This window comes from Dasypus novemcinctus, chromosome 3 (genome assembly GCF_030445035.2).
Source record: "Dasypus novemcinctus isolate mDasNov1 chromosome 3, mDasNov1.1.hap2, whole genome shotgun sequence".
Lineage (NCBI taxonomy): Eukaryota > Metazoa > Chordata > Mammalia > Cingulata > Dasypodidae > Dasypus > Dasypus novemcinctus.
This window is the reverse complement of record NC_080675.1, coordinates 161262012-161275122: the sequence shown is the minus strand read 5'-3', so window position 1 is coordinate 161275122 and position 13111 is coordinate 161262012. Positions and strand designations below refer to the sequence as shown.

General features: G+C 41.8%; 1 long non-coding RNA gene across 1 annotated transcript in view; it reads right to left on the bottom strand.

The window, feature by feature from the left end:
* Window positions 1–372: 372 nt before the first annotated feature.
* LOC131278044 (uncharacterized) overlaps window positions 373–13111 on the bottom strand; it is a 119852-nt gene continuing 107113 nt past the window's right edge. Inside the window, exon 7 of the long non-coding RNA XR_009185167.2 lies at window positions 373–1257. This is a non-coding gene — a long non-coding RNA (uncharacterized lncRNA). The remainder of the gene's footprint in view (window positions 1258–13111) is intronic.

Here is a 13111-nt window from a genome sequence, read left to right as displayed (position 1 = left end):
GCTTTTTACCCTTTCTCCATCATTTATCCATTATGTCTTTCCATGCACTGAAGTAATCTCTTGTAAAATAAAATGCCATCATTTTATGCACTACAGTGACTAATAAATTGAGTCTGAAAATACTTATTGAGGATGTACTTTGGGCTAGGTACTGTATTAAGTTCTACAGGGGCCGTTCCAGACAGCTGTGGGCATGCACTGAGGCTGAAATCCAGCTGCAGCTCCTCTCACCAAGCCAGACACCCTGGTGCTGGCTACATCTGCATGGAGAGAAGTCAGCTTTTTATAATTCATCTGTTCGAACTGGGGACAATTTTCTGACCAATGTGTTTGCAAAAGGAAGCTCAAAGTATAAAGACACAAAGCACTTACAACCTAATGGAAGAGAATTCCAGTGAAGTGTGACACAAAGTGTCTGAACACCAGTCTTTATGAGATGAAGTTGGGTGGTCAACACTTCGCCCTTTTTGAGGTTCTATATCTAGGCCCTTTTTGGTGGCCTCTTTCTATGTAGGATGATGCTCTCCTCCACTTTCTCCACTTCTGCCTCTTTCCTTGAAACCAGAATACTTTCTTCCCACAGTTGTTGTATGGAGAAGAAAAGTACTTGTTAGGAAATGCTGGTGATGGATGGGACACACCCAGAATCGATGGGTCCCCGCCCCCTCTCTTCCCTCGCCAACTATGGGCCAAGCACACAGATGCTGTTGTACTGAATCCTCTCTACTCTAGGAGGTGGAAGTCCTGACCCCCTTTCTCCAGGTAAGGAAAACAAGGCTTAGGGACATGAAACAACTTACCCCAGGCCACCCAACAGCGAGAAAGTGACCCCTAGACCTCATGTCCTGCCATGACATGACCGTGATGGGAACCAAAGGAAAAAAGACAGAAAGGCCTGCAGTTGAAGAAGGGTCGGAGCAGGAATCCAGGACTGTTCAGCACCAGTCTCCAGCACCTGGATCCTCATGAAATATATATCAAGCTGATCTCAGGAAGGAAGACTCTAGAGCACACGGTTCTCGAGCACAGCCAGGAATAAGGTGAGGCACTGAGGGTGCCTCGCTTGCCTCACCCTACTCCCACCCTGCTCTTGAGCAAACTTCTCTGCCCTCCTTTCCCCCCCACTCTCCCATCAGCCCTCTTGGTCTTGAGGACTTATGTTTCCAACTGTCATGAACAGGGAGGGAAACTCAGCATGCTCCCCATGGTCTCCACTTCCACATGCCCATGGGACCTTCTTCGTATTTGCTGCTGCACCTGCACAAAGAGACAAGGAAACCCTTGAGGAAAGCTCCCCATCCATCTTCCTGGTGGTTTTTCATTCCATTGCCAATAAGGTGATCTGCTTCACAACACACTTCAATATATTTGACATCTGTCATAGAACCCAAGTCAGGCATATCTGTCTTCTGTTAAAATAAGCCATTTTACAGAGACTCTTTCCTCGGCTGTTAGGATCCCACCAGAAATAATTATTGACATATTGTCCTCACGTCCAGCCAGCCCTCTTAATAAGAGCCATAAATTACAGATTCTATCAGAGAAATAAGGTAACACTCACAGTGCCAGAAGAAAACGCCATGGTATTAAAACCTGAAGGGGCTGCTCTAAGCTGAAGTGTCTGGCTTCGAGGAAATTCCTTCCTGTCTTTCCAAAGTTAGTGACTGTGGCAACACACAGCTGTTTCTTTGTGATGAGGCGTGAATTTTCTCAGAACACTCTACCGAGATGCTTCACATGTTCATGCAGTGCAAAAAGAAGGTTGTAGACGTTTGCTGAGTACTAGTGGTTCTCCTCTAGACTTAGGGTAGGCTCAGCCCCCTAGGAAAGTTCCATATGGGAGGCAACTATGGGCATTTGGAATTCCAATACAAGATACAACCTGGGGAAGAAGCACCGATGACTTTTAAGTGATTCTAACTGCTTCCATGGAAAATGCAGGTCTCAGTTACCCCAAAACCTGCCAACTAGAAAACCTATCACAAGATTGCTAAAATTATGACTGCACTCAAAAGTATTGCAGCCACCTTGAACTTCTGTGGATCAAGTACATGTGACAAAATATATACTCATTCTTCTCCCTTGGGTAAGTTTGATTTTGAGGCAGCCTCTTTCAGCTGCTCAGGGAGGAAGAAAAACCTGACTTTTATAAAGAACGATTTTAGAAATACATGTGCTAATTTAGCCATATTGTTTTTGGGATAAGGGATGAGGACTTCATTTTGAAGATGTTTGCAAATGTTTCCTTGTGGAAATACTTGAACACAAAAATAACATTTTAGCAGCCAAGATGTACTACATTGAACAAAACAAGTTTGCCGAAACAAATAACGTACTTAGAGGAGAAAGAGACCTGTTGGAATAGATGAAGATACTGATACTTTTAAGATTTAGGGCCACACTGGGTGGACTGGGGGAGAGTGTGGACTACAATGTGGACCACTGTCCATGTGGTGCAGCAGTGCTCCAGAATGTATTCGCCAGGTGAAGTGGGTGTGCTGCAATGATGGAGGAGGTTGTTGATATGGGAGGGGTAGGGGGTATATGGGGGCCTCATATTTTTTTACTGTAACATTTAAAATAAAATAAAGAAGAAAAAAAAAGAAGGAATTTGAAAAAAAAGATTTAGGGCCAGCTTAAACACATGAGCAGCCCAAGTAGCTATAGGATTGAGAAGTGGGTTGGGGGCAGGGGAGTTGAGGCTTAACAAGGTAATGCAAAGATCAAGAACCAGAGGCATCCTTTATTAGGGCTACCAGGATGGACTAATAGAATATCCAAAGAGCCCTGGTAAGAAATTTCTTCTTTCAGCAGTCCTAAGCCTGTACAGGACTTTTGGGAACCGAGGTGATTTGTACAGGCAGGAGAGAGGCCCCCAAATATCAAATGGTGGGCACAAGATAATATTTCTACTGATAACCCTCTCTCTAGGTCCTTCTTTTCACCCAACACTTGCACATGCACCAAATATTTTTGATTGGACGCACATAACCTGCTTGCTCCATGTTTAAATGAGAAATGGACTGCCTTGTTCAAACTGAAATAAATTGTTGAAAGAAATACAAGTGCTTAAGTGTCTTCTTCAAGACCAGGAAATCATCTGTCATTTGGACTTGGAGTTGGAGCATTCTGAAGAAGAAATTTGTTCTTTACAGTAATGCTGCTAAACTAGGAATAAAGACTGCCGTTGAAAGAGATGCTTTCGCAGTATCTGGATGAGAGATTAACTCTACAAGAAGCAGAGGAAATTGCCTATTTCCCCTTGTCCAATCCACTCAACTCAAACCACCCAAAGCTGTCAGTGGATTCGAAATGAGAGGAAGCGGCTAATTTTATGACCAATAACAAGATTGAAGTTTATGGATGTTAAGATAAGGGTGATGTAATTCATGTTTCTAACTATGCACAAATCAGCCGCAGGAATCGCAAATACACCAACAGTGACAATTGACTCAAAGTGATCAGTCTTTAATGCTCTGGAACACAAACTTTCAAGCCCAAGAGTAGTTTATCTTATCCCAAGTGGACATCCATCTCTCCGTGAAAGCTGGAGTTGTACTTATTTTCCAGAGTTTGAGCTAGACAAACATGTCAGTACGAACAGGACTTCCCAGCTTTGCAGGAGATAAAGGAGCATCTATTTCTGAACTCAGCAAAAGGACTATCTATCATCCATTAGCTGATGCCGTTTGTAGCCCAACAGAGTCTCCCATGTAAATGGTTGCTAAACAGCAGGCCATCAGCAGGCATTCTGAGAGCTGCAGAGAGTAGGAGCCTCCCGCATGCGCTCACTTTCCCTTTCATGTGCAAAGTACCTCAACAGGATTATGGCAGTGAGTTTGGTGCCAGTGAGCACAGAAGTCATGCCAGGAAGGTTGTTCATTTTGCAGTGGCTGTCATTGGGTGATTGACATACTGCAGAACATTAAGTACTTTTCACATCAAGGCTTTGGCACTGTGCTTGCTTTGGGAGTTGACCGGGTTGGGGTGGGGTGGGGGGACCCTATTCCACTGAATGTCATCAACACATAGCAGCTGTGCTGGGGAAGAGTTATCTCACCTTCTTGCCAGATTTTGACATGGTGCCCAATACCCATGTTTGGAGAGAATCGGTGGCTCTTTTAAAATGACCCAGTATAAGCCTACCTATTGTTTCTCCTTGAGAAATAAATGCCTAGCCTCCCCTACACAGGCAAAGAGCTTGGTCTGGATCCCAGGGAGGGCTCTGGTACTCACTGTCCATGCGGAAGGAACAAAAAAAAAGACTCCTATCAACAAATGATGATGCTCTTGCTTCAACAATGTTGCTTCCCAAGAAAACTCTATACAAAACCTCAGCCTGTCTCTTTGGATGTTATTTTCAGTTCTGCAATAGTGATGGTTGATTTCATCCTATGCAGCCCAGGAAGAAAGTGACATATGTTCAGATTTTATGTTACCAAAGTTCTTTCCCTTGTCTTGCCAATACTTCAACATGTTAAGACCACACCCGTCCAGCATGTTGGCTTCATCTTCTTCAGCCTAAATCTTGTGCCTGTGGGTGGGAAATGACTGGTTACTATCACCCCAATAGCTGATGATAATATGTCTACATCCATTGTTAAGCTTCTTAAGTTTCTTCTTCACTTTAGTAGTGCTTACTTAGCATATCGTTCTCTCGAAACCCCACTCAATGTGCCTTAGGTGAAGTCAGATCCAATACCATTTTTATGGGAGATTATCTAGGGGCTAAGCTGCTGAGCAAAAGCCTTAGCCTCAGTCAGCCAGTCTCTCCATAAATGTACCTTTACAAACCTCTCAGGGGTAAACTGGGTCACTTGATGTTGTTTCAGAACATCTGGAAAAGAATCACAGGGGAGGAGTGGGCTGTTAAAGCTCTTTGTGTTGAGGCTCAGGGGATATAATGAAAACATGGATGTGCCACACACCAAATTACTCTAAAACATCCACTTGTTTGTAAGTACCCAAACTGCTCATTATCTGATTTTCCTTCAAGTAAGAGGGGTTTGGCAGGGACGCAGAGTTCAGTTGTGTGTTATTGCTCCCACACAAGCTTCAAATCCCTTCTCTAACATTTTGGGCAATTGAGAAGCTAACTCTGGCTGAACTAACTATCCGTGTTACATGTCCCACCAAAGCAAGCAGAGAACCGAACCACTGAAAACAAGAGGCGATAAGTGTGCAGTGAGTCTCCACACAATAGCCGTGACATGGTCTCTATTCACTGCCATTTCCAGATCAGCTGCAAACAAGACCACCATTAAAAGTCACCGACAAATTGATCATCCTTCCCAAGCCATTTCATTCACTGGCAGCAATCCTCTTTTTATAGGTAACAATTCAGACTTTTTGGGTCTGAAAAATCCATCCTTAAGCTTCTTGAATTCCATACTGGGAACTTAAGTGATTGAGGAATGTGTTTTATGGTTCTCATTTTCCTTAAAATATTAATTAAGAAAGCAAATGAGAGCTTTCCCTTCTGGGACACACAGAGAGTTAAAGTGACTGGTACTCACTACCATCCATATTGCTCTTTCCTTCTTGATTAGCACGGGTGCCAGGCTGTTTCTTCAAATTAAGACAATATGCTTATAGTGATGAACCGTATTGGCCATCCATCTTCCTTTTGTGATCTGGCTCTCGTCGAGCTGAAATGAAGCCATTTCTCCTGCCTGTGGCTGATTAAGCACAGAGTAAATTCCAATCTCTAAGGAGGCTCTGATGATTCTCCACAGGGCTCATGTCAGCCCAGCACCTGCAGGCTTCAGCTTTGCCATTTCCATCATAAAATAAAGCATCTGTTTCAAGAAGGTGATATCTCTTTATCATCCAGTGTATCACTCTGGTCAGAATGGATGTAGTTCATCGGGCATAAAAGGCTGCTGAGCCACAGGTAACAAATGATACCCAAGGAAGTCCTGTTCCCAACAGGGGTGAAAAGGGCACCGCTTTGGGCAAAAAACAGTGACTTTGGTAAAAATCGCCACAGGTTACATCACATGATCTCTTTTTAATAAAAGGTCAGGAAAAACAGAGGAGAATCTTGGAAATAAGGCAATCCTTTATTCATCCACTTATTCATTTATTTGTTCATTCATTTAACGAGTATACATTGAGCAACATCTATGAGTAAGACTCATGCCAGAATCTGCAGATAGAACATAAATAAGTTTGATGTAGCCCTTGCCGTCTAGGAGGTTATGTCTTTGTGCTGGAGACAGATATTAAACAATTAATTGTGAATTAAGTACTTAATTACCACTGTAATGAGAAGGAGCTCTAGGAATACATAAGAAGGGGCAAGATGTTTTCTGGGGTTCAGGGATGAGTCCTCTGAGAAAGTGAAAACTTAGCTGAGACCACAAGGGCAGAAGAGAATAGTGAGCTAATAGAAATATGGAAGACTATTTTCAGCCAAGGAACCAGCATGTTCAAAGGTCCTGGTGTAGAAGCATGATACTTGACCTGTGTGACAAAAAGGAAAGAGCTAGTGAGAGGGAGCTGGCTGAAGATGGGGTTGATGGGTGATGCAGGAAGGGAGCAGATCAGGCAGGGCCTTTAGGCCAAGTTAAAGCGTTAACTCACTGGTGGTTTGTAAGCAGCAAAGTGAAATGATTATTACTATCAAAGATCACTCTGGAGCCATGTTGTACTTTTCCTGTCAGGCACCGTATAGACATTTGCAATTTCATATATTTTTAGCTGCAATTTACAGGGAAGGAAACTGGTGCTTAGAGGGTTAAGTGGATGGGCAAGATCAGTCAGCTAGCAAGTGTGGGGCCAGATCCTTAACCAGGCCAGACCAGCTCCAAGCCCATATTCCTTCCTTTGTGTCACACTGCTTCCCCACACACAGACCAAAGAATGACCAGCCAAATGTTTGTGACAATTCTGTAATATCTTACTTTTTCCAACTGTTTGACACTTTGGGAGAATTTTTCATTATTTATTGATTATGTTATAAAATAGCTCCACTAGTCTCAAATGGTTAGAAAATAGATTGATAGATAGATAGACATAAAGATAGAAAGATAGAGATGATAGATGATAGATATGGTATATGATATAATATACGATATATATGATATGTTGAGATGAGATGAGATGAGATGATAGAAGATACAGTAAATGTGGTAAATAATAAAATTGGTGGATCTATGTACCTGGGGCTGGGGTATTTTGGAGTTCTCTGTATGGGTTTGATATTTTTGCAATGGTTCTGTAAGTTTGAATTATTTCAAAACAAAAAGTTTAAAGAAAAATAATGATAAATCCATTTAAATCATCCTAGAATTAAAGATAAATTAGCAGACTCACCTTGTCTCTTAGAAAAAGATCTTAGCACCATGGTCTTAAAATTAACACTGTTCAAAACTAAAAGACTGTCGCAGGTTATAAGATCAATGCGCAAAAATCAGTAGCATTTCTGTACACCAATAATGAGCAAGATCAGGAGGAAATCAAGAAACAAATACCATTCACAATAGTAAATAAAAAAATCAAATACTTAGGAATAAATTTAACTAAAGAGGTAAAGAACTTATACACTGAGAACTATACAAGATTGTTCAAGGAAATCAAAGAAGACCTAAATAAATGGAAGACTATTCCTTGTTCATGGATAGGAAGACTGAACATTATTAAGATGTCTATCCTACCAAAATTGATCTACACATTCAATGCAATCCCAATAAAAATCAATGCAGCCTTCTTTAAGGAACTAGAAAAACTAACTATGAAATTTATTTGGAAAGGAAAGAGACCCCGAATAGCCAAAGACATATTGAAAAAGAAAAACGAAATTGGAGGAATCACACTACCTGACTTCAAAACATACTATAAAGCTACGGTGGTGAAAACAGCATGGTATTGGCATAAGGAGAGACATATAGACCAATGGAATCGAATTGAAAGCTCTGATATAGAACCTCACATATACAACCACATAATATTCGATAAAGCCACCAAACCCTCTCAACTGGGAGAGAGTGGCCTATTCAACAAATGGTGTCTGGAGAACTGGATAGCCATATGTAGAAGAATGAAAGAGGATTACCATCTCACACCTTATACAAAGATCAACTCAAGATGGATCAAAGACCTAAATATAAGAGCCAAGACCATAAAAACCTTAGAAAGCAGTGTAGGGAAACATCTACAGGACCTTGTAATAGGTAATGGATTTATGAATATCTCACCAAAAGCACGAGCAGCAAAAGAACTAATAGATAAATGGGACTTCCTCAAAATTAAAGCCTTCTGCACCTCAAAGGAGTTTGTCAAGAAAGTAAAAAGGGAGCCCACACAGTGGGAGAAAATATTTGGCAATCATATATCTGATAAGAAACTTATAACTTGCATATATAAAGAACTCCTACATCTTGAAAATAAAAAGATAAACAATCCATTTAAAAAATGGGAAAAAGACTTAAACAGACACTTCTCCGAAGAAGAAATACAAATGGCAAGAAAGCACATGAAAAAATGTTCCAAATCTCTAGCTATCAGGGAAATGCAAATCAAAACCACAATGAGATACCATCTTACACCCATAAGATTGGCAGCTATGAAAAAAACAGAAGAATACAAGTGCTGGAGAGGATGTGAAGGAAGGGGAACACTCATCCACTGCTGGTGGGAATGCAGAAGGATCCAACCATTCTGGAGAACAGTATGGCGGTTTCTCAAAAAACTAGCCATAGATTTGCCATATGACCCAGCAATACCACTGCTGGGAATATACCCAGCAGAACTGAAAACAAGAACACAAACCAATATATGTACACCAATGTTCATAGCAGCATTGTTCACTATTGCCAAAAGTTGGAATCAACCCAAATGCCCATCAACAGACGAGTGGATCAATAAAATGTGGTATATACACACAATGGAATACTACTCGGCTGTAAGAACAAACACACTACAAACACATGTGATAACATGGATGAATCTTGAGAACCTTATGTTGAGTGAAGCAACCCAGACATTGAAGGACAAATACTACATGACCTCAATGATATGAAATAAACAAGCTGCCCTAGATAGCAAGAGACTGAACGATAGGCTTGCAGGAAATCGGAGGGTGGAGGAAGGATATGAGCCGATGTCTGCAGGGGTGGAATTTAAGACGAGATGGTGGTAAGTATGAACACAAAGAAGAGATAAAAGGGGGGCAAGGGGTTGCCTTTGCTTGGGGCTTTGCGGGTTTGAGGGTGGCTGGGGAGGGACGGGTGGGTAACGTTGCCCAAAAGTGGGGGGAGGGAGGGGTAGCATACGAACCAGGAGAGGGTCAGGTGTTGGTGGAGAGTAAAATGCCGAGAAAATCATATCAAAATATAATAAAGAGGGTTACCTGTTTAGAATGCTCGGAGGGGAGGGTCTGATGCAGGACGGGCTCCTGGGGAATGTCTAAATGCTCATTCTGCCAGAGTGGGTGACACCATGGGGTAGAAACCCAAGAAGTGAGAGTGGGGGTGGACCCACATCCTGGGGAGGACTAATGCCATCCAATAGAGGGAACTGTATCCCTCGAGAGAAAGGGTGGCTCCCAGGGCATTGGGGCAGTTGAGCAAGTTAGGCCCTGAACACTATTCCATCTATCTCTGGAAGTGGCTCCTCAGGAAACGGAGGTTGGCTATCACTGAGGGCACCAAGGTGGAAGGGAAAATGGACGTTAAATGTGTGGAACCAAAGTAAATGGGGGGTAAGAGAGGAGTTTCTTGAGAGTACACAAGGATGGATATAAAACATGTAATATTACACCATAACATATAGGAGATGACAGACTGATAATGTAAACCATAATGTAAAACATAGGATAACTAAAAATGTAAAGAACTGTGTATCCTAAAGTATGCACCATAATGTAAACACAGATGTCACCTTGTTAGAAAGCTAATGTCTCAGACTCTGTACATCACTTTAAGTAAATATGATATGAATAGGGCGTAAGAGTATCACTGTGGAAGGGAAAAGGTTTTCTGGTGGATGTGTGGGAGTGCTGTATATTATATATATACATTGCTGTGGTCTAGGACTCCTGTGAAGAAAAGCTGAATAATTAAGGGGGGGGGGGGGGAAAAAAAAAAAGGAAAAAAATAGGATGTGGAATTTTTTCAAGTCAACATTCTTTATCTAAGTTCTTTATCTAACTTTATCCAAGTTCTTTATCTATCCTTTAAACTCATCGCTATATGCCATTCCCTAGTAAGGGACCATGACATTATATTGGGCTTCAAATTTCGGGGAGTTCTGGATCACAGAGTGTTTCAACAATGGCAATGGAGGGATACTGGTATGGGATACCAATGACAGGTGATATATGACTGACAGGGAGCTGTACAGAACATATGTCCAGGGTGCATGGTAATGTTTGGATATACTCATAGTGGCAACAATTAAAAACCACAGTAGGGGGGGTACTGGGTTCCTGGCCAGTGGTGCTCTGTCGTGGTCCCTAGGGGAGCAGCGACAGTCTCCCAGGTACAGTGGTGGGGACCGGGAGGGAGTGAGGGTTCAACAGTGAGCCCCTGATACTAATGACTATGCTTGTGAGCTGATAAACCCAAAATAACAACAAGGCCTAGAGCAACTTTGTGCCTGGGAATTTCCTTCTGTCAGCCTTCATGTTACTCAAATGTGGCCAGTCTCGAAGCCAAACTCAGCATGTAAATGCAATGCCTTCCCCCCAGCGTGGGACATGACACCCGGGGATGAGCCTCCCTGGCAACGAGGGACCACTATCAACTACCAACTGATGATGCAACTGGAAAATGACCTTATACGGAAGGTTCAATGCGGATCAGCAGAATATCCATGTCTACATAAAATACCATGACTTTAAAATGCTGTTTGACCTAAAGTAAGGGGGAAATGGAAAGGAGAAATGAGTTTATATGGCTACGAGTTTCTAAAAAAGAGTCTGGAGGCTGGCAGAAGGTTTGCCCTCATGCACAACTGAGCAGAGTCAGAGAGACAGATAAAGCAGATACAACCCCCAGATATTGGTTCCTTTGAGGGCTAAAGAGACCCATGGGAGTTATGGTCATGGCCGATGGGGTTAACTACCAGGGCAGATGGCCCCTCTTTGGAAATGGTGTTTATGTGTGATGAATCTGGACTCAGATGGGATCTCCCTTCATAAGACTTTCATGCTAATGTGCTGGAGGTGCAGTTAATGTTGGGGTTTAAGATATATTTAGGGGATTTGAATCTCTGGACTGACAATGTGATAGCCAGATCCTGAGCCTCAACAGACTCCAGCACCTACAATCTGATTTATTGGACTTACCACACTCAGCTAAGATGGAGGTGAAGAAGGACAACCACCACACCATGGAGCCTAGAGTGATTACAACTGAAAATGGGAGGATTGCATCCAGCATCCAGGTGGAATCTGAGCCTCCTCTTGACATAAAGGTGCAATGGACACAACCAAACCAGTGTCCACATAGAAGAGGTGGCATTGGATTGGGAAAAGTGGACATAATGGACAAAGGGTATGGGGAAAGGCAGGAAGAGATGAGAGGTGGAGGCGTCTTCGGGACATGGAGCTGCCCTGGATGGTGCTTCAGAGGTAATCACCGGACATTGTAAATCCTCACAGGGCCTACATGATGGAATAGAGGAGAGTATGGGCCATGATGTGAACCAATGTATATGAGGTGCAGAGGTGCCCAAAGATGTACTTACCAAATCCAATGGAAGTGTCAGGATGATGGGAACGAGTGTTGTTGGGGGGGGGGAGAGGGGGGGTGGGGGGGTGGGGTTGAATGGGACCTCACATATATATTTTTAATGTAATATTATTACAAAGTCAATAAAAAAAAAATTAAAAAAAAAAAATAAAAAAATAAAATAAAAATTACAACACAAAAAAAAAAAAAAAAAAAAAAAAAAAAAAAAAAAAAAAAAAAAAACTAAAAGACTGAGATCTGGAGTTGGATTGACTTGGGTTCAAAAACCGACTTGTCGACCCACTGACTGTGTGACCTCGAGATTGGTGGGCTCAGCCTCCTTCTCTGTCAAACGGGCTTATTAACACCTACTTCACTTAATTGTTGTGTAGATTAAAAGAAATAATTATGCAAAGCTATCTTCCAAGTTCCTGGGACACTCAATACACATTAGCCACCCCCCCCACCATCATCATCATCTTCTCCATCATTATTATTCTGACCTTCATGTCATCATCACCAAGGTTGTCAGTGAACGAAGTGGTCAGGTCGGTGAGACATGGAACAACCCACCTCTTTCTCCTAGCATGTGCTTTTGAGCCTATTGCGTGTGCATAGCTCATATACCTGCTCTCACCTTATCAAAGGAAGTGTGTACAAATCCCGGCAAGCAGTTGAAGACAAACTGCCTAATAATGTTGTGCAGCAATTGAAGGCAATCTTATTTGAAAAGGACACAAAGAAATTCCAAAAAGACTTAAATGACACTGTTTAAGGGGACACTTTGTGGAGAAGGCTGGACTTGGGGCATTTAAAATGTACACACACACCCTTCTTTTAAATAAAAGGCTATAACAGATGGAAAAACTGCTTTGCTATGAAAACTGCTTCTTGTCTTGTGAGGTTTTCTGGACTTAAAAAATTATCTGAAGCATCAAATTGATCATTTTTCACGATAAACAAAGAATATACCTAAGATTACATAAATATAATACATGTGTAAATATATAAAAATATGTAAATATAGGTTATACATATAAATATAACATGATAGAAGCTCCCCCTAAAAAGGATTTAAAATATCTAAATCTAAAAGGTATCCAGTGAGGCTGTCTGCTCCCATGAGGGGTGTGTAGATTTCACCAAAGCACCTGCCACACACCATCTATGTTGCTTGACGCCAGATTTACATAGAAGATCCACAAAAATAGCATTAATAAATGAAACGTCTGTAAAACACAACCAAGTGCCTGGTAAATACTCAGCCTCTGATCAGTTTAGTTATTGCAATAGTGCAAAAATAATATACTTTAGGATTGAAATGACTTTTTAAATCACACAGTTTAGCTCCTACGTTTTACAGATGACAAAACTGTGGTCCCAAGAGGTCTTGAAATTTTCACATTTCACAGCTTCTAAGAGCAGCGCCTGCCTAT